The 24,695-nt window shown below is 40.1% G+C and overlaps 1 protein-coding gene across 1 annotated transcript in view; it reads left to right on the top strand.

The window, feature by feature from the left end:
* The window catches only part of rpl38 (ribosomal protein L38), a 498,028-nt gene that overhangs the window by 346,802 nt on the left and 126,531 nt on the right, over nucleotides 1-24,695 (top strand). The gene's annotated exons all lie outside the window — the stretch shown is intronic.

The raw sequence follows: 24,695 nt of genomic DNA, 5'->3' as shown, positions 1-24,695 counted from the left end.
GTGGCAGAGAATGTGACTGAAAACGTCCTCACATGATATTTTAGCTTGAGTAATTACTGGAAAGTTGAGTTGAGTTAAGAATCTGACATCGTCTCAGCCATTGTTGTCAGTGAGTCACAGTTTGCAAAAGAGAAAATATCTTAACTTCTCAAATGATTGAAAGTAAAGTGAAAACAGATTTAATTAACAGGTTGTTGTTTTTTTCACCCAGAATATTGTGACTTCATCAACTAAAGAAAAGGTGTGCTATCTTCTGCACTACATCATGTACTTTTTTCTGAAACTATTACCTCCTCTGATCAACCAGTACCCTATTTTTTATTGTCTTACTTTGGAAACATTCAGTAGTCTGGCTTCCCTCCTGGTGACCTTCACTTTCTTTAATAATTACAGTGATTTTGGAGCACGAACTGACTTTTCTGCCCCGCAGACACTATTAAAACACATTTCTCAGCTCTGTGCTAACCAAACAGTACATAGATGCATGCATCAATTAGCCTTAGAAATGGCCCTGAAATAAAAAAACAACCCAAATGTTTTTAACCACAGGGCAGGTATGCATGTGTTATTGGTAGCATGACTCCAGGCCACAGAAGTCATTGAGATAATTAGTGTGGGAGTTATGATCCAAATGAAGCCACCACCTGGTAACTGCAGGATCCCTTACAATAATGAAAGCACTTTTTTTGACACATTTTAAAGGAGTCACTGTGTGATTTTTATTTTGTCCCTTAAAAATAGAACATGACACTAAATGGAGAATAACCTAGAAGGCAGTGATGCCAATGACATCTGTAACAGCATCATATTTTAAAAGTCCAGTGTGTAACATTTGGAGAATGTATTGGCAGAAATGGAATATAATAGGTATGTTTTTTATTAGTGTATAATACAATCAGAACCAGAATCATGTTTATTGCCAAGTAAGTCTTAATATACGAGGAATTTGCTTTGATACCTATGGGTATACTTTCATTACTGTATAATCAATCACCTGAAAATAAGAATCACTGTGTTTGTTACCATAGAATGAGTTTTTTTTATCGACAATGGAGCAGGTCATGGAAACTGCCATGTTAAACCGCTATGTTTCTAGCCCAGAATGGACAAACAGTAGTGACTTTTGCCACCACTGTAGTTGCTCCTACAGGCTTGGAAGGTGTATTTAGTTGGTTGCAATCTGCAACTAGATGCCACTGAATACACATCTACCCTTTAAAGTATTGGCTGTAATTTATCAGCAACAGCATCTGTCAAAATTAGTAAAAGTACATAATTATCATCAGAAAACAGTACTCCTTTTGCATAAAACAATTACCCCTGTGACTGCATTATAATTATTATAATTAATTTTTAATCCTGATACAACAATGTGTAAGCAGTTTTTCTGTCGAGGCTGACTTACTTTAGTGTAGGTAGTATTTAGTTGAGTGGTCCCCAACCTAGAGGTCGGGCCCCCTCTAATGGGGTCACAAGATAAGAATCCTGGGAGCCATGAACGGATTAATGGGGTAGGAAAAAAGAAAAAAGAAAGTTCTTGCTACACAAATTTGTATTCATCTTTTGTACTTCTCTAATCTTTGCTTATTGGATAAGTTTACCCCTTCGGCTGCAAATAATTATTTAAATGAAATGATCTGACAGGTTTATAGGGGTGGAACTGCTAACAACTCAGATGTCTTAAACATTTAATAGAGTGTAACAGTAAATAGTATAAAGTAGTATAAATCAGAAATACTCAAACAAACACATACATACAAGTGCCTCAAATTTGTTTTTAAGTGTAGTACTTAGTACGTAGTGATTAGCCACTTTAAAGACAAACAAAACGTGCTTTTTGCAATAAAACCATCTAAGGTAACCACACGATCCTGCAGAGATAAAAGAGTTGTTCATCTCTACGTGCATTCACATACTTGCATGTATTGACACAAAATGTATTCTGTTGTGTTTGCAGGAATAATGATGCTTTTACTACAAGTCATTTTTCTTCAATCATTTAATCTAACAATAAAGGAGGGCTATAATAACAGTATAACAACAATTGGCTGTTGAGTAGCACATTTTCACAGAAAGAGCTGTCAAATCCACACAATCCTTTGCATTGCATATTTGCTTCTTCTGTTGCTTCTTCTGTTTAATCCAACTCTCAATACTGTATGTTTTGTAGTTGCACTAAAATGCTCATAGCTCCTTGTATTTCTTTCTCTTCTTTGATTCTTTCTATTTTAACACTCTACTGAATTAGAAGAATATCTGATTTTGCTCTGATGAGGAACAGATGTTCTACAACAGGAAGCTATTGGCTTTCTGGCTTAATTAAGTGTATTTGTTTATATTATATATGTTGTTCTAAGCTGATGGTGTTTATTTTGTGTATAAACCATGGAAAGAACACTAAATTATTATAATGAATTAAATTGAACTGAACTGAAATAAAATACCCTCTGTTGACAGTAATGATCAGATCGTGTGACAAAAACCTACATTATGTAAAAAGGAGATATATTAATTGATATTAATATCACAGTCTAGACATCACTCATGGAAATGTTAGATTAAGGAAATAATCAAATATTGTCTGCATTAATGAGCATATGACCACAGTTTTTCACAGAATTTCTATATTTATTTCCTCTGTGTGTTTCAATTTGGTGCATTCAAATTGCTTTACCAAACATGAAAAAAGTACATTTCTCTACACTGCAAGGGAAGAATTCATCTACATTACATTCATTCTACTAAAAACATGCCTTTTACAACAAATTGGCCATTCACCTTGGAAATCATTCAAACATGTGTCTCCAGTTGGTCTCCATGGTGCTCTCTCACCTTGAAAGACGCGATGACGAGATGTCCACAGTCACGCTAAAGTGTTCACACTTTGCAGATGTATTGACAAAGAGTAACTAATAAAAAAAATATCTAAATATAAGCTGTATTGCTTGCTTGCTTAGTTATATTAAGCTGCCAAACAGGGTTGGAACAGATTGAGAAAACATCTCGACTGATATTAAAAGACGGATAAGCAAGCACAAACACAACACTGAAGTGGATCATCTATTCTAGTCAACACTATTATGTAGCTATCTTGATTATTCCAGGGCTATAGTAACTTTACACCACAACAACAGTTTATGCTGGGCAGCTCAACAGGACTGACTGATTCTCCAAATACAATAGTATTACAAGAGCTTCTCAAACTCAGACTCACTAAGCTCACTAATATGCAAAGTTGTCCTCTCGTCCTCTGCATTGAGTGGCCACGAGCTTCACCTACTCACATCAAAGCAATCTCATTGTCTGCCTTTCTTTTATCCACCGTTATTTCATGCAAGGCCGGTCAAAGAAATGTATTCAAACAGGCCAGGACTTTGAAGTTTCCCCGAAAACCTGAGTGCCCGGTTGGTTCAGTCGTCACTTTTGTCATTTCTGCAAGTATGGAGGCACATAACAGAGACCCTTTACTCAGAATGCTGAAGCTTTTTTTGATTTACTAAAAAGGGCCACATAAAGTTTTGTGATGTATGTAAGTAAGTATACAAACACATATCCCACTTTTCTGCTTTGTGTCCAACAAATCTGAGGGTGACACCCCCTCATTTTTTTAAAGAAATAGTCCAGAATCAATCCCTATACTACAGCCTTAATAACGAGTAGGATATACGCAAATGTTTTTGGTTGTCATGGCATCTTGAGTCTCCTAATCCCCGTGACTTTCTCTAGCTTACACGTTCATGTAAACAAGAAAGTCATGCATTTCGACTTACAGTGTTCATGAAGTGGAACATACATGTTACATACATCAGTTGAGGCAGTCGCCTTTCTGGCAGCATGTTTATATTATCCGTAATTTAATAAAAGATTCAACTTGGCTCTGTGAATGAGTGCAAGGACAGATTTTGCTGCACTGTGAAGCAAAGAGACTAAATCTCAATACATAATCTTTAATAAAACTCATGAAACCAGTTTGTTTGAACAGCTCCGCAGTTATGTAATTCCTGACATTTGATTTGAACGTGCAGGTTGTTTTTCTTCATCTGCTATGGGGGAGGAGGAGAGAGAGAGGGAGCATTGAAGAATAGCAAGTGCCCTTGCAGATGTTGTGAACTTATTTTGACACGGACTTATCTTTGAAACAAAACCAGGCTGTCTCCTGCAATTTCATGTAGACTTTGCTGTCCGCCTTGTTGTATATATGTTTGTAAATTTGCAACCCCGTCTACTAAAAAGTACAGTAGCCTTATATACTAATTTGCATAAGCAAATACATTTTCCAGCAAACATAATACTGACAGATACTGGTATCAACTAATTCCCTGCTATTTTTTACTTATACAGTTAAAATTCATCCATCACAAATTTGCCTCAAATGGCTTTACAGTGTATAAGAAAAAACCCTTTAACAGGAAAAGAAAGAAAGTAGTGTCTTCAAACTGTTTACTGCCTATGCAGAATGCTCACACTTTTACAGTCAACACATTTCATTTGTATCCCATAATGTCTGTTCTGGGCAAATAAAGCATGATTACATAGTTATCCTTTTTCAACTTTTGAAAAAAGCATATCTTACTTGAAGTCTTTTATTAGCCTAAACCTAAAAGGACCTGGGTCTCAAATGTGCTTTGTACACCCAACCATTCACCCCAACTTCATCCCTATGACTTCTTCTTTTGTGCTACCAGCAAAGGGAAATATTAAATGACTATGACTTCTATGCAGTATAAGAATGTCAAACTTTCAGGCTTAGGAAAATACAATGTAGGCAGGCAGAAAAAACTTTTTAATTAGTCGTATATTAATTTCGAAATAGTTGTGTAGTAATGTAATGGTTGTGATGTTCATATTTGCTGAGTCATTAAAATAAGATGTGCTCCCTCCCTGCTTTCATCTGCACAGTCTGGTCCGGCATCTACAATATCTCAGGACGCTTGCCGCTCATATACTTCCTACCCAACTGCTGGGCAGTGAGAGAGAGAGAGAGAGAGAGAGAGAGAGAGAGAGAGAGAGAGAGACAGAGGGAGAACAAGAGAAATATAGAGGGTATAATGTGTGTGTGTGTGTGTGTGTGTGTGTGAGAAATTCTATGCATGTGTGTGTGTTTTACAGAAGCAAAAAGAGCCAGGGAGGTAAACGAGTGCCCGAGGGAGACCACCCTGGGAGAAGAGGAGGTGGTAGGAGGACAGGCTGAGGAAAAGTAAGATTAATGATGCTTGGGTAAACGAGTGCTCCTGCTGGCCCAGACTTTAAAGACAGCAGGAGTTAGTTACTGGCTGCTGGTCCAGCAGGGATGTGTTTCCTGCATCTTCCCATTAAAAAACATTCAAAGAGCATTGCTGGATGCCAGGCAGAGCAGACAGACCCTCGTCACCCCAGATATATACAGTACAAGACTGATGTCAGCGGAAGCGTTTAAGGTTAGTGACTGACCCTTGAGGACTATTTTTTCTACTGTCTGCCAACCTTGAACGACTCTTATAAGGAGACATTTCGTCCAATTTTAAGAACTTCTCACTGGTCTCCTGCTGCCCATAAATCACACTAAATCACAGGTGCAGGGGAGACTCATTTTCCCAGCATGCTTCACTCTGGTGTCCGCATGATGTTGCTAGACTGCAAAGCAGGCATGCTGCTCAGTCTGGAGGCCACCAAACTCAAATTGCAGTGCAGTAACTTTATTATTGCTTTTATCTATCACAATCAGACAAGAAGCGACAACAGCAACCAGCACACACAGAGAATATTAAATAAAACAGAGGATGTATTTTGTTAACGGTGCAGAGATGTAAACATTTTGCCGTGCAGATAATATTGAGCCAACAGAACATTCCTTCATGACCCCGCCAAGTGCAAACTGAGAGCCGTGATAGCATCTCAATCGTACTCCCACACATCCGAGAGATAAGTTTGAGTCCCACATCTTGGTGTGTCCACATTAAATTCTTACTCAGACTGTGGGGAAAAGCACCACAGACAGATAGACAGATATATGGGAGAGATAATGGGAGTTGACAGTCAGCCATTAGGGTGAGGGGTGGAGAAAACAAGCTGATAAATGCTTATTGTATTACACAATGGGGAGTTTATTGAAGTCATGGAGGTGGCTTCCATACCCACAACCCAATCTTTCTTTTAAAAGAACTGTTTGAATGCTACCCGTCCCCCCGGCTGTGTGGTCACCAGCAGCATCCACTAAAGTCGTTTATGACAGCAATTTATCACCGTCTTCATCATCCCCCCCCAAAAGCAAATTTTGTTGATTATCCATTGATTCAATAAGCACGGCCGAATGATTGAGCACCGGCAATTTCCTCTCCCTGTACGACAGATAGTATTGACATTCTAAAACATCAAATGGAAAATCTGTTGGCGATAGTCAGCTTGTTATGGGGTGACAAAACATATGCTCAAGAGCTTCTAGAGTTGAAACATCCATCCAGCCATTAGCTGTACCCACGTACCCTGGAGGATGCCAGTCAATCACAAAGCTAACACATAGACACAGACAACCATTTGCGCTCACATTGGTGGCAATTTAGAGTCGCCAGTTAACCTAACCAGCATGTGTTTAAACTGTGGGAGAAAAGCCATGCAGGCTTTCGAAAAAAACATGCAAACTCCACACAGAAAGGCTGGTTTGAACACAGAACCTTCTTGCTGTGAAGCAACAAAGCCAACCTCCTCCCGGCAGAGCTGAAACGATTAATTGATGATTTCTTCAACCTTACATGATAATAGATTTTTTTCACTATTTTCGGACATTTTATGAACAACAATTGAAGGACAGATGATAATAATAATAACAATCATGCTACTAGATAATGAAAGTAATCTTTAATGGAACCTTACTCTGTTGGCATAGTCCAACACTGCATACACATACATACACCTGACACATGGGAAAATGCCTGGGAAAAGGTCACTGCAACATTTGGCACAGCTTTCACTTTTCAGTGAATGTTAGACTCTATGCCAGATGCTCTCTTGCCCTTCATCCTCAAACAAGACTAAAGGCTTGAGTATACTCCTTCGGTTCTGTTAATACTATTTTCTGCAGCCACGCTAGGGGCTGTGAGACTGTACTTTGAGCTAAATGCTAATGTCAGCAAGCTGCTCACAATGACGATGCTAAAACTTGCTGATGTTGCAGGTATAATGTTTGCCATGTTAGTTTTGCAGGTATATACAGGACAAATTATTTCTGGACCTGATGATGGTGCTAGATGAAAAGTCGGGGGATGAACAAAGTTACAATTCATCCTGAAGGGATCATAAATGTCAGTACCAACTTTCATGGCTCAGCCTTTGCATCCTTGCTCTAGACGTGACTCAAAACTTTCCATGTCATAAGGACGAAGTAAAGTGAAGTTTGGAGGGCAGCTGGGGTTGCAGAATGTTGAATGCTGGGAGAAGGAACAGAGGATGGCCTCATGCGGAGCTGGATGTCAGGCCTGAGTCAATTCCAGACTCCACCGTGGTGTGGTGGAGGAGTAATGAGCACCAGGCGGAAACACAGGGCACTTAATGGGATTACACAAGGAGACGTTAATCTAGGGAGAGCAGGTGGGGAATTAAACATGATCAGAGGGCTGCAGTGAGAAGGATGGAAGAGGGGCTGGAGAGTTAGAAGGGAGGAACGCAGAGAGTGGGAGAAAATACCAGAGAGAAAAAGGACAACAGAAAGTCAGAGGACTGAAACACTATTACACTGCAGAGTTTTTCATTATCATTTCTGCTCCCGTAGTTCCTTATTTTAAAGACTGACTCAAATTATCTTTAGTGTTTTTATGCAAGAAATTAGATCAAAGAAACTCATTTGCTTGTAAGATCAGGCTAAACATTTATAAAATGGCCCATTTCATTTTACTGAGGACATGGACTGTGGGTGTGTGTTAGGCAGCTGGTTTTTCTTGAGATAGATACATTACCAATATACAATAACTGTCTGGCTGAAGCCCATTAGCCCGACACACATTGAGCTGTAAAGCTAGAGGAGTGAAAGGACCCTTTGATTATCAGCCAAGCCCAGAGGACAGCAAGTGCTTCATTTGAAAGAAACAACAATTAAATTACTGGCTGCAGTTTTTGCTGGCCTTATTAAATCCCTTACTGCGAATGGACTATTTCCATTTTTGTAATTTAGCTTCTAAAGCTGCAAATTGATTTAGAAATCTGGTATTGTCGATGCAGATTCTGGGCGCTATGACCTTGCCTGCGAAGGTGTATGACATCTTAATTGGTTTAGAACACAATCAGCCACAGCTGAGTAAAATGTATTGAAATTAAGATCTGTTCAGGCATAAAGAAATTTAGTTGTGGCCGAAGCCCATTGTGGTGCTAATTAAGGAGATACTGAATGAAGTGTATTCAAGTCAGTTATATGGAAACCTTGATGTGAGGAGTAGACTGTTCTCTGCTCTTTGCCTCAGTCTGCAGAACTTGGGCTTTTTTTGCCATTTTGGGCAGAATGCTTTATTACAGGCGGTGGAGATGTGACACGTTCCTGTTTTGACTTTTTCCATGATGTGGAGTTTTTGATGAATCAATTAATAAAATAATTAAAACTCTTTCGTAAATGTTTGAATTATTTTTCCACAGCTGCGCTTGCCTGTCTTGGCCTCCTCAGTAAACTGCTGCTATATGCCCAGATGCAAAGTTAAGGCAGATGTGCAGGATTAGTTATAAGCCTCATGCTAAACTAAGCTGTCGTCAAAGCTAGGTGTAGCTACCCTCCAAAATGACATCATGTCACAGCAAAAGAATGGTGGATAATGTAAGACAGAATTTTAAAGAACAATTGACGGGTTTGCTGTACTGTACCACCGAAATGGTAGGATACAGCTGGAAATATGGACAGAAGGTCCACCCAATGTGCCTGCCACCTGAGAGCCCACTGTGATTCAAGTTTGATGTTTCATTTTTGTTCCTTTGTGAGTATGTTCTCTTTTCCTGACCGGAGGAGAATAGGTTTTGATTCAACTGGGGTGGCTGGATTGGACTCATCTACATGATGCAATGTTGATGTTGGCCTCTTCTGACTTTGGCCAGCCCACTCTTGATGGAAGCAGATACGTTTTTATTTTACAGCTCAGCGTGGATGGCAAAGTTTCCAAATTATAACACAACTCAACAATTCAAACAATATACCCTTGATAGACTTCGGGTAGCACAACATTTCCACAGTTTCTCTCCTGTTTTATCTTTGTTGCACAAGTTGCTAATTAAGTCAGACTGTCTCTGTGACATGACCCTCAAATCCCTTCCTACACATTATCTAATCTACCAAACTCAATGCCTGATTGTAAAACTTAACATTTTGTTAATGCCAGGCTTCTTGTTGCTGTTAGAAAATAATATAATCTTGTCATTTATGTTTGTAAAATGCAAATATCTGCATAGTGTTTTGCATATGAATTGCATTTGTTTTCAGAAAGAAAAGTTTGATTTGGATGAAGATGTTTTTTAGGTAATATCAGCACCATGTACCATGTCAGCACTTTGATAAAGCACAAAGTAGATACATTTCTCCACATGTACATAGTGATTATTAAATGGTAAAGCAAGGCCATATTCATTGGAAATTAAATTGGCTTTCTATTCCTATTGGTACTTTAGTCTAAAGATAACCAAAAACTTTATCTTTTTATCATTGCAGAATAATGGGTACCAGGACCCAGAGCAAAGTAGTTGCTATATACACACATATTAAGCTGTTCTCATATAAAAGGGGTTCTCCAGTGATTTAGTATTGCACTTGGGTTCACAAGAGACAGGTTGAAAAAAGGATGGTCAAAATCAAGCAGCTGAGACCAAGATATTCTGACATCAATCTGACAATCTCCAATAAAAACTTCCATTAATGCAAAACAATGGTGTCTTTCATTATATATATATCAGTGGTTAGTGTTGTGCTTTCAGCTTGTCTCACTGCCCTCACAACAGCCAAAAGAATAAATGCAACTTTAAGAACTATATTTCTACATAGCACAGTCTCAGTCGATTGTAAATAAGTAGCTGATGGAGACAGTCCAAGCAGGCAAACAGAACTAAAGGAGCAACAGCAGGCAGGGGACGGTCAAAGGGCTGACAGGCGGTCCAAACACACAGGTAACAGATATCATGCAGGTAACAGGCAGACAGGAATTGGCTGGACCACTAACTCCACTAACTCATGAAGGGAACATAGAAAATCTGGCAGCGAGTGACAAACTGCTCTACATACACTCACTGAGTGCTGATTGCAAAATGAGCAGCAGTTCGGCAGACAAGTACCTTCAAGAATTACTAACTGTAATGCTACTGTGCACGAGGTAAGAGATTTATTTGTGATCATTACTGTAAGTTCTTAGATTGGGTCGCTAACGTTTAAAGGATGTGAATACAGGACTTTTTTTCATTCCCTCTCACGCTTTGTATTCAGTTCTTTTTTTGTCTCCCATCAAGTAAGCGGTTGAAACCACATTATTTCATCAAAAGCAGTTACATACCATTCCAAAGTTGGACAAAAAGAAAAAAAATATCCAATTCAATCAGCAGGTTTGAACTTTATTGACTTCCAGACCAGTAAAAAAGTGCAACAAGCACATAGACGGTCGGTAATTGCCAACAGTTCCCCCATTAAACGAGGTCCCAGCCCAGTCACAGAGCAGCCAGTGAATTATGGTCTGTTCATCAGCCTTTAGGGCCCTGACTGCTGCTCATGCTTGTGTGTTAGTGAAGGAAAAACTGTAATACATAGTGTGTGTGTCTGTATGCGCGTGCATGCGTGCATGTGTGAGTGAGAGCATACCCTCGCTATAGAGCTGGGAGAGGTACAGTTCTTCTGTAAGAAATAAACTCTGGCTTAGGAGGACGATAGAAAAAAAATATAAACGAGCTGAACAAGCAGCATGTCCAGGGAACACGAGCCCTCCCTCCCAATCTCTCCACACAATCATCCACTTAACCCAACCAGGCCAACAAGTGAACAGAGATTGCAGAACAACAAAACATGCACTCACTGACATGTGCACACACATACACCAACAAACACAGACACCCACCCACACACATAGACACAGTGTGCAACACTGACAAATTACAAGACAGGGTAAACCGGTAGAACAAAGCTCCACACATTATCAGGTAATCTTAAATGTATGACCTTTAAGGCTCAAGCTGGTATTATTTCAAGTTTGTATTAGTATTAGAAATTCCCCTGCAGAGGCTAAAACCCACAGTGTATTTATCTTACTAACAAGTAAGTATTGCTTTTGTAGCCTCTATGTATCTCCATGGATCTTACAGGTTAAGCAGATATTAGATGACTGTAGTTTTCTTATCTCTGGACTGCACAAAAATGTGACATTAATTGGTTAACAATAACTGTTGAACAGAGGATGAAAAATCAGTTTATAGAGACAGGGGCTAAGAGAGCTCCATGGTATGTCAGCATGTGATTTTGAGGTTGAATTTAAACTCCAATTTAAAAAATGATCGAGGTGTCAGGTTAGTACAAAAAGCCCTGGGAGGAAAGTCTCAATTGTTTTCTCCCCTGTGTTTAGGGACAGATGAAAAAAAGGTTTTGCAGTTGTTGAAGTTACCTTTTTTTATCTTTGAAAAAAGTTATGCTAGGTGATATTCTTTTCGTTTTTTTCAGTGTTTATTGTTGTAATACTCATTTTGGCCACAAGAGGCTGGAATGCACCACAACGCCATGTTCTAAATAGGAATAAAAGCGTGAGCTTTAAACACAAGATAAATATATTGTGTGTTACCAATTTATGTATAGCCTTATTCTTTTGGCTAAAAAATGTATTTCAATGGGCGATAATCTGACAATCACATGGAAGAAAACACAAAGGCTTTTAGATCTATTTAGAGCATGTTGTAGTGGTGCACTTCAGCCTCTTGTGGCCAACATTAGTATTACAGTACCTTATCTTTCACCAGTTTCACAGCTGAAAAAAATTAATGAACTTATAAAAGATTTTCCAGACAAAACCCTTTTCTTACCTTTTTTAGTCATAAACACAAGAGAGAAAACAATTTAGCAAAAGTCACAAATAACACAAAAGGCCCTATCTAGAGCCAGTGGTTGGGTTGTCGGTTCTGGGCTACTGTTCAAACGTGGTGGTTCGACATAGCAGCCTCTCAGCAAAGAGGACCCGCGCACCTATTTAGATAAGAATGGCTCATTCTTAGGTAACAAAAACACAACAGTTCTTATTTTCAGGTGGTTATACAACAATTAAAACCTACCTATGTTTTTTATTATCAAATTATTCCAAAGTCTTTGTAGAGAATTAAGACAATGTTTCAACCACGTTTATCCCCTGAGTGTATTTCACAGCCCTGTTCCTGTGGTTTAACTCTCCTAATGCCAAGCTGGCTTAAACCCCAGAAAAGTAAGGCAGCACGGACACCTGGATGGAGGAGAAATTAGCGCTATGTGTGAGGACAAAGCCTCTTATTTGGCTGTTTCTGTGGCATATCCGTGGCACACTTGCGCCCCGTTGGCACAGCCTTTGAGTGCTAACAGAGCAGAAGCATCCAGGCAGCTGAGGCCAGGATTAGTCTCTGATTCTTCGGAGGCATTGAAATGAACCAAGCAGACACTAATCCCCCCTTCCCCTGTATCTCACTAGACCTCAGATCCACAGAGGGAAAGAAAGACAGAGTCAGAGAAACACAGAGGGGGGGGAACTTAAATGAACTGGAACAGAAGAGAAGAGGCTATATTAACTGCATGTGTTAATTATGTTTATTGGTGCAGTAACATCAACCCTCTTCATGCACACAGGCACTAGCATATTTCTGAATTATGTGCAAATGGAAGGAAAGAAAAAGAGAAGGGAGGCTGAGGATGGGCGATGGAGGGGAAAAATACAGTCGATATTAAGCTAAAAATTAAAAAAGCAGGTTGAGACTGGGGCATCATTTACAAATCACCCATTCCACTAGCCCTGGACTGAGGGATTAGTTTTACTTTGGCAGCTCTTGGGCAAAAAAACCCTCAATTGGAAAGGAACTCAGTGACTGATTTATCCAGTAGAGAGAAAAACCTTTCTCCTTTCCCATGTCTTATTCTCCTATCACTATGCTCCCACTCCATCTCCTTTCTTTTCCTCCATTCAGTTTCTTTTCTGGCCTCCTGTTGTTCTACACTGTTGCTTCAAATTTCGTTTTTTTTCCCAGACACTCCTCACACACATACACAGCCTGTGGTCTTTGAACCTAAAATAGTTATTTTGTAAGCACCCTCATTCTGAGTTCCTTATTGGTTTGCAGTGCCTTCATTACTTTCCTGCTGGGCTCAGCATAATTTTACCATTGGAAAATGGGGACCACGGCTATTGTTGAGCAAGAGCAAATAACCGTGAATAAGAATAAGTCAAAATGCCCACAAAACAAGGTCTGACAAATACTTGATCTGAGCGTATGCGTAGGGAGAGAGAGCCCGTGCTTTGCCACAGTGTAACCATGCTTTATCATTACACAGCGACAGTGAAATTTAAATTTGTCTGCACCTCCAGCTCGCTCATTTCTCTTCCCACCCTTCTTGTATGAATGTATTTTGATTCATAACTCAGCTGTTTTTTATTACTCAGGTGCATTCCTCTCAAATTTAATGCCAACCCCGTATCTTATTTATTGAGGAGGTGAAAGATATAAAGGTACAACATATAAAATGACTTCATGATGGCTCCTTTTGCTGACAAGGCTATTGGCACTTGTTTGATGTTATTTGTTTTTTAAGTGACTGATTTACTGACACACTCCCTCTGGAGATGCCTTGTCATCCACCGTTACTTTTCTTCTCCATCTTGCCTGAATCGGGATCTTCTAGAGGCTTGTAGCTTTTTATGTTGTGTTTTGTTAAACACCGGTATTTTAATGTGGATCCACAGTTCCCTCAGGCACTTCCTGCATATGTGAATCATCTGTACTTTAACCAACATGCTTTAAATCCTCATGATCAACTGTGTTTCCCGAACCAATTGTAACCTTAATCCTACTGATATCCAAGACTCCACAAGGCAGGCTGAGCTTGAAGGGGAGAAACAATGTCAGAGATGGGTTTGATCACAAAAGCGGAGGGAAAAAAAGGGCTAACACATTAATAGGCTGAAAGGTTTTCTGGCAGGAACTGTATAGTGTTTAGATTAAGCCTGTGGTACAATCAATGTTCAAGGACAGAGGAGGTTCTAGTGATGAAGGTGTCATAAAGAGTCACCAGGAGATATAGTGATCCCACCTGCCAGCTCCAAGCAGACAATGGGTGAAAATATGATACAGTATTTAGCTAAAGGGAGCCAGGCCAGACCTTGGAAGAAGGTATGATCAATCATCCTGCGCCAACAGTGAGAATACAGGAAAAAACAAACACTGTTAAATTGGCCCACAGTATTTGGCAAGTGACAAAAAAGAAAAGTTTTTCTTTCCGTTTTTTTCTTTGTGACTGATGTGGCACTCGATTTTATTTTTTGCTGTTTTGCTGCCATCAAGAGGGCCATCAGATTTAAAGAGAGAATGAATGAAGAGGATGACTGGAAAATGGGGGGCCTCTCTGGGTTTTCACATTTCAAAAACACAGATACAACCCAGTCAAACAGCCTGAGACACTTTTTATTGGATCTTGCTTAGTCCTGTCTCCGAGAAAGCTAAAAAGACTGCTGACAAAAACCAGCCTGTTGACACTGTGTAGAATTTTGCCTTCTGTAATGGGACCAACTGACAGACCCCATTAACGAGCTGACCACTGATCCCAACCAACACACAGGCACCATTGTCTCTGTGCTGTCATGAAGGAGAAAGAGGCAGAAGGAAGAGGGGTCGGATGCAGTGAAAAAGCCTCAGATAGAGATTTGGTTCATTCATGATAGGAATACTGCAGTTGGCTTTTACTACAGTGGTTAAAATGAACCCCTTAAAAATGAAGCTACATGTCTGCTTGCGTAGGTTGTCTCTGTCAGATCTGTATGTTTTTTCTATGAGATGTGAGCAGTAGAACTGAAGAGAGGACTTCTTGTCTCAGATTATTCAGTTTTAATAATTTCTTGTGTCTGAAATAGCTTTGTCGGCCATGCTAGCAACAGTGGCTCTTTGGATGGTAATTTTGGTCTGTGGATTTGTCCACCACCTTAGTCCACACCATAATATCTCAACTGTTGCATGGATTGTCATGACATTTTTCGACATTGACACTGACACTCATGCTCCCCTCAGGATAATGAATTTCAATCAATATTCTAATTTGTCTAATACTTTGGTTTATGACCAAATACTTGCAAAACCAATGACATTCCCTTCAGCTTTGTGTGTAGCAAATGTAAATGATAACGCAGTAAATTTGGATGCTGACATTGGCACACAGAGAAAAAACTATGCTTGCTTTACATCAAAATGTTAGTATTGTCACTGAGTGAGTATGTTAGCAGGCCGAGGTTAGCATTTAGCTCAAAGATCTGCTCTGCCTGAGGCACAATCAGACTGACATTAGCCCTGTGTGAAAAAAGGCAACAAGACCACACCATCTACACAGCAGTGATAGTGGCGCATGAGGGCTCGGGGAAAAAAATTTAACCTGGCTCAACGTTTGCCAGAATTCAAAGGTGACATCATCCGTCAAGGCACTGGGGGTGGCCAATCAAATACATGCACATACACTGCTGTATTTCAACTGTTCACCTTGTGATGGTAGAAGATGATTTCCTCAGAGTTTGATAAACCGCTGTGCAGTGTTTTGGCATCTGTTAATCCTTCAGATTCGTGGTTCTATTTCTCAAATTGGACTTCTTGAATCATTTTTCTATCTCGTTGGGGCCTGAGGCAACACAGCCCCACCAGTGCAGTCCCTTGTATTTTGTTAATGCATGGGGGGTTTTGGTTTGAAGCCCTGCAGCCTCACAGAGCTGCTAGAATTACTGTTTCTCCTACTTTGCTTTCCTATTAACCATATAACAACCTTTCAAACTCATTTGGTGAACCCCATCCTCAGGTTTTTAAAACGGTCTACTACAAGTCCAATCTACTACATAGCACTAGTAGAGCGGTGATTAAGAGCTGAGACACAAATGTTAGTGGTGCCAAAACTAGAGCCATCACAACTCTCCTAATGAAAATCATGCAGAGAGGTTGAAGCATCAGCTCTCAGAGGCTGCAGTCACAAGTGTTTGTTCCTGGAGTGTAATTATTAATGTTCTATAGTAACTGGCAGAATGAGGCAATATCACTTGTACACTTCCACTGAAACACATGAGACAAAAATAGCTTTGAAATTTCCCCCAAATATTCAACAATCCTATTGAACATTTTAAGCCATACATAATTTAGCACTGTTTCTCTCAGTAAGGCTGTTTGTTTCTGCTGGAAAGAGGATTCATGATTTAATTTAATTTTTGAGATTTCCAGCCATCTGTTTTCTTGATTTACGTTTTAGTTATGGTTAGTTTGATTATTTGAGTTAATAATTAAAATTGTCATGGTTAATGTGATGAAAGGTGAAACATAAGCTACTCATCCTTATCACTCAAATATGTATGCAATACACATAAGTAAAATGTCTTATTTAAACATTTATTATAGGCCTTGACCTACATTAAGCATCTGATATAGGCTCACTGTACTTTTCAAAAACTATTTTTTATTCCAGTGTTTTCCCAAAGCTATTGTTTACAAGACAGTGTTATTGCGTGCCTTCCTTAATCTCTTCACCTTTATCTTTTCAAATCTCTCTTTCAATCTTGCCTGCCGTCTTTCTCCTCTCAGCTCTCCCTTCAAGGTCAAATGCAGTGCCTTCCATTTTTTCCCTCTCTTCTATTACATTCTTCATGCCACTTTCCCTGCACGAATTACGCTCACATTCCTGCTGGTTTCAGATGCAAATCCTATTTAAACCTGTCACCTGCTGCCACGCGCACTGCAAGAGGAATGGAAGAAAATAGGCCACCAGGATATTGCAGCAATTTGCAAAATGAGCATATATTCATTTTATGGGATATCAGGGCTTGGACGTGGGCAACAAGTTGACATAGAGGGGAACTTGTGTGTCACTGATCTGTTCCGATCATCATCAGGCTCATCTCATTGCTCTATCACTATAAGCACGATGATCCTGTGGGTGTTAATTAAGTCTGAGACATGCAGTCTGCCCTTCTTTGGCATTCCACTGAACGCATTTGACCTCTGGCTCTCACTCGTCTTCCCCACCCTTCCATATTTTGCCCTCATTTCATAGCAGCCTATGTTTGTTAAAGCTGGCAGCCTTGTCAATCAAGGGCCAACGCCTGTTCTCCTGCGAGGTCCCCACTGCCCTCTGCTGTGTTCAACAAGAAACTGGAGTGCGCCACATCGCATCTAATGCTATCTAATAACATCGACCTCTCCACCTCTCCGCTCCTGTTTCTCTACTCCAAGGCCAGACATGATCCCCAGCATCAAACCATGCAAGCTCACTGTTTCAGCCCTGCCCATACCAGGTCATCACGTTCCTTCAGCCTCAGTTGCTTGTCTGACAGCTACACTCCTAACACTTGTACACTTCACAAATGTATATATGACATAAACACTGACATTGTCACAAGGTGCCTGAGGAATATTTAGTGGTTAGACTGACATTAAAGTGAAAGACAGCATATTCAGCCAGGAGTCAGGGTTTTCCAGGTACAGACATTCAACATAAAGAAAAATACACAAGCTTTTGTTGTTACTCTGATAGAGGTGTTATAAAGCAGCCAGGTCACGCGCTTCAGTATGATAAAGGGCTCACAAGCTCAATGCAAAACTGTGACAAAATTATAGTTGTAGTTTAGTTGTAAAATGTACAACTGTTTTGAACTTTCACCCTAATTCCTCTTTGAAAATACTTTTTCTTATAATACGTTTTTGTGCAAAATGGATGTAATAGTATATCTTAAAATAAACAGCAAAACAGCCTTTTTTTACAAGCAGATATTAATCTGGAAAGCAGACAAATAAAATATGTGTGGCTCAGGGTGCCCGGTTAGCTCAGTTGGTAGAGCTGGTGACCCATATACGGAGTTGCTGCAGCGGCCTGAGTTTGAATCCGACCTGCGGCCCTTTGCTGTGTGTCATCCCCTGTCTCTCTACCCACCTTGCCTGTCTATCTTCAGCTGTCCTATCCAATAAAGCCATGAAAAGGCCATATATGTGTGGCTCAGGTAACATTGTCCGCACAGATACATTTTGTAGTAAACTTTTACAAACCTTTGTAAAGACTTTTCATTTCAGTGGTCATGGGACACAGTCATTACACACTATGGCACTCATTGTATGCAAATACAAATCTGTGCTTTTTGGGTTTGATCATAACTGATCAGCTTTGGTAAAGGAACAGTTTGACATATAGTGCAACATGCTTATTTGTTTTCTTACCAAGAGTTAGATGAGAAGATTTTTACCACAGCCATGGAAGCTGGGTAAGCAAGTAATCCACAAATCGTCTTTTTTACACATTGTATTGTGTATTTCATGTAAGTTTAGTGGTGAATTTCACAGGTGTTGGTAGGCAGCTGTATTTTACCTGTGGACAGAGCCAGGCCAGTTACTTCTGCCTGTTTCCAGTCTTTATGCTTAGCTAAGCTAATTGTTTCTCATATAATGGTATCGATTTTTTTAAATCCACCTCTCGGCAAGAATGTGAACAACAATATGAATAATAATGTTTCCAAATATGTCAAACTGTTAAAATATAAGCTCTGCAATTAGCATTTTCTTATTGTTGTTGTCTATTTTCAATTCCCTGATGACACATTTTTATATCATGATGTATTGTACAGGGATATTTTTCTAATCACTGACACTGTATTAGAGTAAATGCTCTCTCTAGGGTAGTGGTCTCTGAACGTTTTTTCTCTCCCTGGTAGTGTCAGAGGAAGGTTGGCTCAGCATGTGCCCTCTCGACATGGCTTGGTGTAATATCTTCCTAAATGAGCTAAAAGGAGGGCTGCCTCCCTGTGACTCTGCAGTCTGTCAGGCCCAGATAACGCAGTGGGAGCAACATCAGTGCTGTCAATTCTTACTTCCCTCCTTGACCTTGGCTCCCACTGAATCACTCAACTCACCAAGAGGTTTGCCTTTCCCCTCACTTGACACCGGCAGGACCCCACATCTTACACCGGTGAGAAGGTGACAGTTTTATAAATGATAGACGGTTGAGTGATTTTAGTGTTTTTTTAACTTTGTGGTGCTAGTGATAGAACTTTGATCTTAAAAGTATTTAATAAATATGCAAGTGAGACTCTCAATAGTCCGCTAAGACCTGCAAGGCGAGGGTCGATGGGGGTAGCCGAGCTAGAACAGCTGCTAGTGAATTAATCTGTAATAGTATGTTTACTGCCGGCTGACTACAAATACGTTACGTTTTTATATGTTACAATGGGCACATTTCAGCAGCAGTTGATAATTGAAAATGACAGAAATTGGAAAGTAGGGGATAGTAGGGGAAAAGATTGATTGACTGATTAACAACACACGTCTTCACTTAAGTAGACAAGCTAGCCAGGCTATACCAAAACTTTGCTTAGTGATGCTTTTGGCTGTCTCCATCAGTCACATGAGCCTTGCTTTGTAGGTGCTATAGAGGTCTGTCAAGAGTTTTTTTCGCCATCTTTTCTTGTTGTTCTTGTCTACGTCAAAATCTGCACATGGCTGCACAATAAATAGTTACAACAAAAGTTTGTGCTCCTAGGAATATGTATACACAAAGGCAGACAGACTTTCTGCTGACGCCTCCATACTCAGAGGGATTCACAGGGCAACTAATCATTCATCATGCTCGGAGCAATGACGGCAAAAAAGCAGCAAAGCTAATATTTTTTCTGATACTCTGTAATTGCATCAGTATTTCTAAAAAGGTTACTTTGATAATCCATGAAATCCATGGCTTCAGGCTACATGGTTGTTCTTGCTCTTAACGACTGAGGTTATTGCCATGGACAGAGCAAGGCCATTTATCAGCTGATCAATTTAGCTGTGGCATGGCCAGCTCAGATCGCAATGCTAATCAAAGGTTGCAACAGCTGGTTAAAGATTCTGCTGGATTTCTGCGGACTGTCTGGAGACCTGCAAGCAACGGTAGGTTAATGTGCTGTCTCGTGCTAAGCAGGTGCTGAGGAAGTTGTTATGCCCAGACATCATGGGTCCTCACATTAATTAAGTTTTTTGAGCCTGCCTGTTTCCCCAGTGCCTACTAATTAGTCTTAATTAGTGGCTGGGCTGATGAAGTTGTAGAAGCAGACACAGTGCCTTGCTAGTGATTATGCACTCCCTATAGTTTCTTTTGACTCTTCTCTTCTCATCTGACCTTGCCTGGACTCCTCCTGAATTGCCTCCTGCCATTATATGACATTCAAATGGACAGGGAGTTGACATTCAAACAAACACCTAACACCTAGTAAGTATATATTAATGGTCAAAATGTATAGTACAAATACCAAAAGAGTGGGCATCATTGTCATGGAGGGTTTACTGATGGCTTTTTGTTTTAAGCCTGTATTTTTGCATTCTGTCAGTGTGATGACATTTACTAGTGTGTGGGTGTCCATATTGTAGATGAGCCCTAACTGCAGGGAGGAGCTGACTTATTCCTCTCTAACGGACAGCTTTAACAGCAGTCTGCAGTGACCCGTAAAGAACAGCTGCAGAGATAATCATCTAATGTTCCTTTGCAGATAATGACCCTGTGTGATCTGACCTCCATTTTCGACCATTACCACTTAAACCAGACGACCACTGCATGAGTGAGGTTGATAGATGACAGGTCACTCGCAAGCATGAAATCAGCAAGAATTGTTGCTATGACAGCCAGGGGACTTACGATCATTTCCTAGAGTCCAAGGTAATTCCATTGGTTTATGACTGAATATCGACAAGATCTGAACAACAACAGTATAACCAAAGCTGACATGGCTCAGAACTATAGGGCTCAGTTGGTAGCAGGGCTTTTCTGACAACAAACAGAAGCTCAGCACAAGTAAAGGACAGGCCTTGGTCAAATACTTTGTGTACACAGCATACACTCCATTATATATGGCCAACAGTATGTCCACTATTCATATACTTTTGGTCAATGTTAGGTTAGGGCTAGGTTTCATTAGTTACAGTTTCCTGAAATCATTTGCTTCAGTCCCTAAATTGGCAAAAAAAGGTGCCAGTACCCTAATTCAGCACAAGCCTAACCCTAAACACATCTTACCTGTTATTTTCAGCACTGATTTCTCAGCTTTAAGCTTCCACAAAGAAATACATAACATTTTCTTTTAACCCTAAACATCTGACTCTGTATGCCTAAACCAACTAACTAACCAAACCAAACAAGGACTAGCCAATCAGGTCGGTCTTTACGGAATGCTGGTATGGGAAAAATCAAGCATTGTTGATTAGGGGTGCATACCTTTACTTACCAGGGGAAAATGTGGACAAAAACATTACATACATACATAACCCTGTTTCATCATGGCAATGTCCCAGTATACAAAGCCACATCCATAAAGAAATATTTTTTCCTGACAGAGCCCTGACTTCGATCCCAATCAACACCTTTGTGATGAAGATGGAACTCCCTACTGTGATCCAACCCTTACTGTACTAATCCCTCCCAAAGGCTGTTGATAAATACCCATGGTTTTGGAATGAGATTTTCACCAGTCCAAGGTTGTATTACCAACTGGGAAAAGCACGAAACTCCCCAGACCTACAGGTGGCCCAAAGGTTTCACTATAATTAGCTCTTGGAGTAATTGAATTGATGGCAAATTTGTTTGTTAATTGTAGTGTGATGAACCCTGGTGAATTTAGCATCTTTCACAGATAACGGATGAACAATTTTACATCTGGCTTTGAGAACTGAGTGAAACTTTCTTGATTTTGTTATTCATGACCTCTGGATCACGAAACAGGCCTGGGAGGACTTAAATGGAAAGTTAAGGGATAACTGGCCAATTTACAACAAGTTGTGCATGGCACGGATCTCGCATAAACCGGTTTCAAGGTCAATGCCGCACATCTCAGAATGATCTGGACTTCATCTCACACAGGGAACAAAGGACAAAAGAAAATAACTTTGCAATCCAGAATTGAAATGTACTTATATTTATATGTTTCATTTTTTTTAACAATAAAGGAAGAAGGTGGACCTTCATATTGCCATGCTGATGTTGATTCAGGAACAATAGAAATAGTGTTTATGTAACTTATATCATCATCACATCTACCCGTTTTGAGTATAATGACACAAAATGTATTTAATTATTTTTTATTTGTACCTCTCACCAGAGAATTGTTTATTGTAATAAACGAAAATGGAAGATTTAAAACTCTGCCTGAAGCAAACACACACAGAGCACTGTGTCAGCGTCAGGTAGACTGGAGTCACGTTTTCATCACCCTTCTCTGCTTCCATTACAGTTTGGTTTTGTGGTTTGTGAGACTCATTTTGAGACTCAGTTTGTATTAATATTAATGCAAAACAGTCATCATTATAGATGCACCTCCACCTGCACGTTCTACCCAGGCTCCACACCTCACCTTAATAGCCGGGCGGCAGTCGCTCAGTCTGTAGAGCCTTGGTTTGGGAACCGGAGGGTTTCCGGTTCAAGTCCAGCAAAACCGTTAGTATGGAGTGTGGACTGGTAGCTGGAGAGATGCTAGTTTACTCCCCAATCCTTCCACATTTGCACGTCTACATGTGATTGTATTTTGGGTCTACTGCATGTGTGTGGAAAATTGAATGAAGAAATAATTTCCCCATTGGGAATCAATAAAGTTAATCTTCTTCTTATGAAATACTAAAACAGTATTTCAGGTAAGAGAGGGCGACTCCGGACAATGTTCATATGAGATAAATATGCACTCACTTACACTTAAGAGGACTGTGATCAGGTTTCAACCTCTCTATGAAAAATAAATAAATAAAAACACAAAACAAACCATTCAAACACTGATTTCAACGTTGATTACCATGGCAACGGTTGCCTGTATGGTGAGTTAAATTCTGCACATTTAGAGGGCTAAAGAAATTTTAAAACAGTATTATTTATGAAAGTATTATATGACAGGGATTAGAAGCCAACGTGATAATTACTTCTTAATTAAAACAGGACCTGTAATTAGAAGCCTATTACTTCCTTTCAGGGTGGAACAGGAATTGATTACAAGCAATAGGAAAGTGATGTGACTGCATTTATTATATATCTCTACATTTACCAGTAACTCTAAGCGTGTACATTTAGTGTAAAACATCATATTACAAGAACATTTAAAACAATGTTGGTACATTAACAGGGAACATGACAAGAGATTTATCTTTTCCATAAAATAAATGAGGCAGGACTTTAATTGGTCTGTAAATAGGACACATTGTATAGACTACAGCTGCTTAGGAATGCACAGATGCCTGACAGAAAAGGTGAGCTACATGTAAGCTTGTGAGTGAATAATGTTTACTTTGAAGTGGGCCGAAAATCTGAACTGGCTCACATTTTAATCTTGAAAGTTACCTGTTCAAATCTGCTCCCAGCACAGTGAGGATGAGAGGCCAATGGAGTGCACTTTGAGCCCTGTATTAGAGGCTTTAATGTCATGCTAAAGATCTCTGGAAAGCTGCGTAACCACTGGCACTTGTCATTGCAAAATTGGGATGGCTTTTCTTTGGCAGCTACTGACAGAGAAGAGACAGGGTCTGTAATGTGTTTGAAGCATAAGGGAGGAGTAAATCACTTTGCCCTCACTTACAGACACAAAACACATGCACACACACACACCCACACACGCACAGTGCTTTTTGACAGCATATTCTTACCATCCATTGCAGTACAAAGGCAGCAATTATGAACACTTTGCTGTGAAGCTACAGTCATGCTGGCACCGGTACTTTCTCCAGAGCAGGCCACTGCAGCGAGCAAGTAGAGGCACACCAGCTCCTCTCTGGAGCTTAGAGGAGAAACACAAACAAGCAAACCCTTTTTACCTGACTCACTGTGTTTACCCTACAGTTGCTGCAGTCTGCGCTGAGAGTAGAAAAAAAATGAAAGAGAGACAGACAGAGAGACCAAAGGGGCCATGGAGGGTACCATGATTGTGGGTTGAGAGTTCAGTGCTCACTTCAGCATCGCAGCAGAGAGGAGCCAGCGCCCTGCAGTTTACATTTCCTGTGGTGAGAGTTTGCCATTTGCACTCAAATGTTATATTGGTTTTCTTCCAGTACCATTGGGAGCAGTCAAGTGAGCGTGTTGTTTGCTATAGAATAAAATCTCCTGACTGGAGTTTCCAAGACCACAACAGAGTTTACAGTGAGAGGGCACAAGGGCAGGGCAGAGTGGAGGTATGTGGCAAAGAATTGTGCCAGTGTCTGTTTTATCCCATCAGGCACTCATGACAACATGAGTCTGCTGTGTGTGTGTGTGTGCGTGTGTATGTGTGTGTCTGTGTATGTGTGTGTATGTGTGTGTGTGTGTGTGTGTGTGTGTGTGTGTGTCTTTGTGTTAGCCTGGCCATAGAGCCCTTGCCTTGTAAAACCAAGTATCTCTCTGCACGTACACATAATTTCAAACAATTATTGTTTATATTTATTGTGTGTTAGTGAGGAGGGGAGGGGTGAAGGAGCTCACAAAGACTCCTTTGATGCAGGCTAATTCCCAAGTCTTTTTTCCCTCACTCTGCGCCACCCTGGGTCATTACATTTTAACACTCCATTGA

The sequence above is a fragment of the Dicentrarchus labrax genome, unplaced genomic scaffold (genome assembly GCF_905237075.1).
Source record: "Dicentrarchus labrax unplaced genomic scaffold, dlabrax2021, whole genome shotgun sequence".
Taxonomy (NCBI): Eukaryota; Metazoa; Chordata; class Actinopteri; family Moronidae; genus Dicentrarchus; species Dicentrarchus labrax.
Note: the sequence above shows the minus strand (reverse complement) of the source record. Positions and strands in the feature narration are given on the sequence as shown.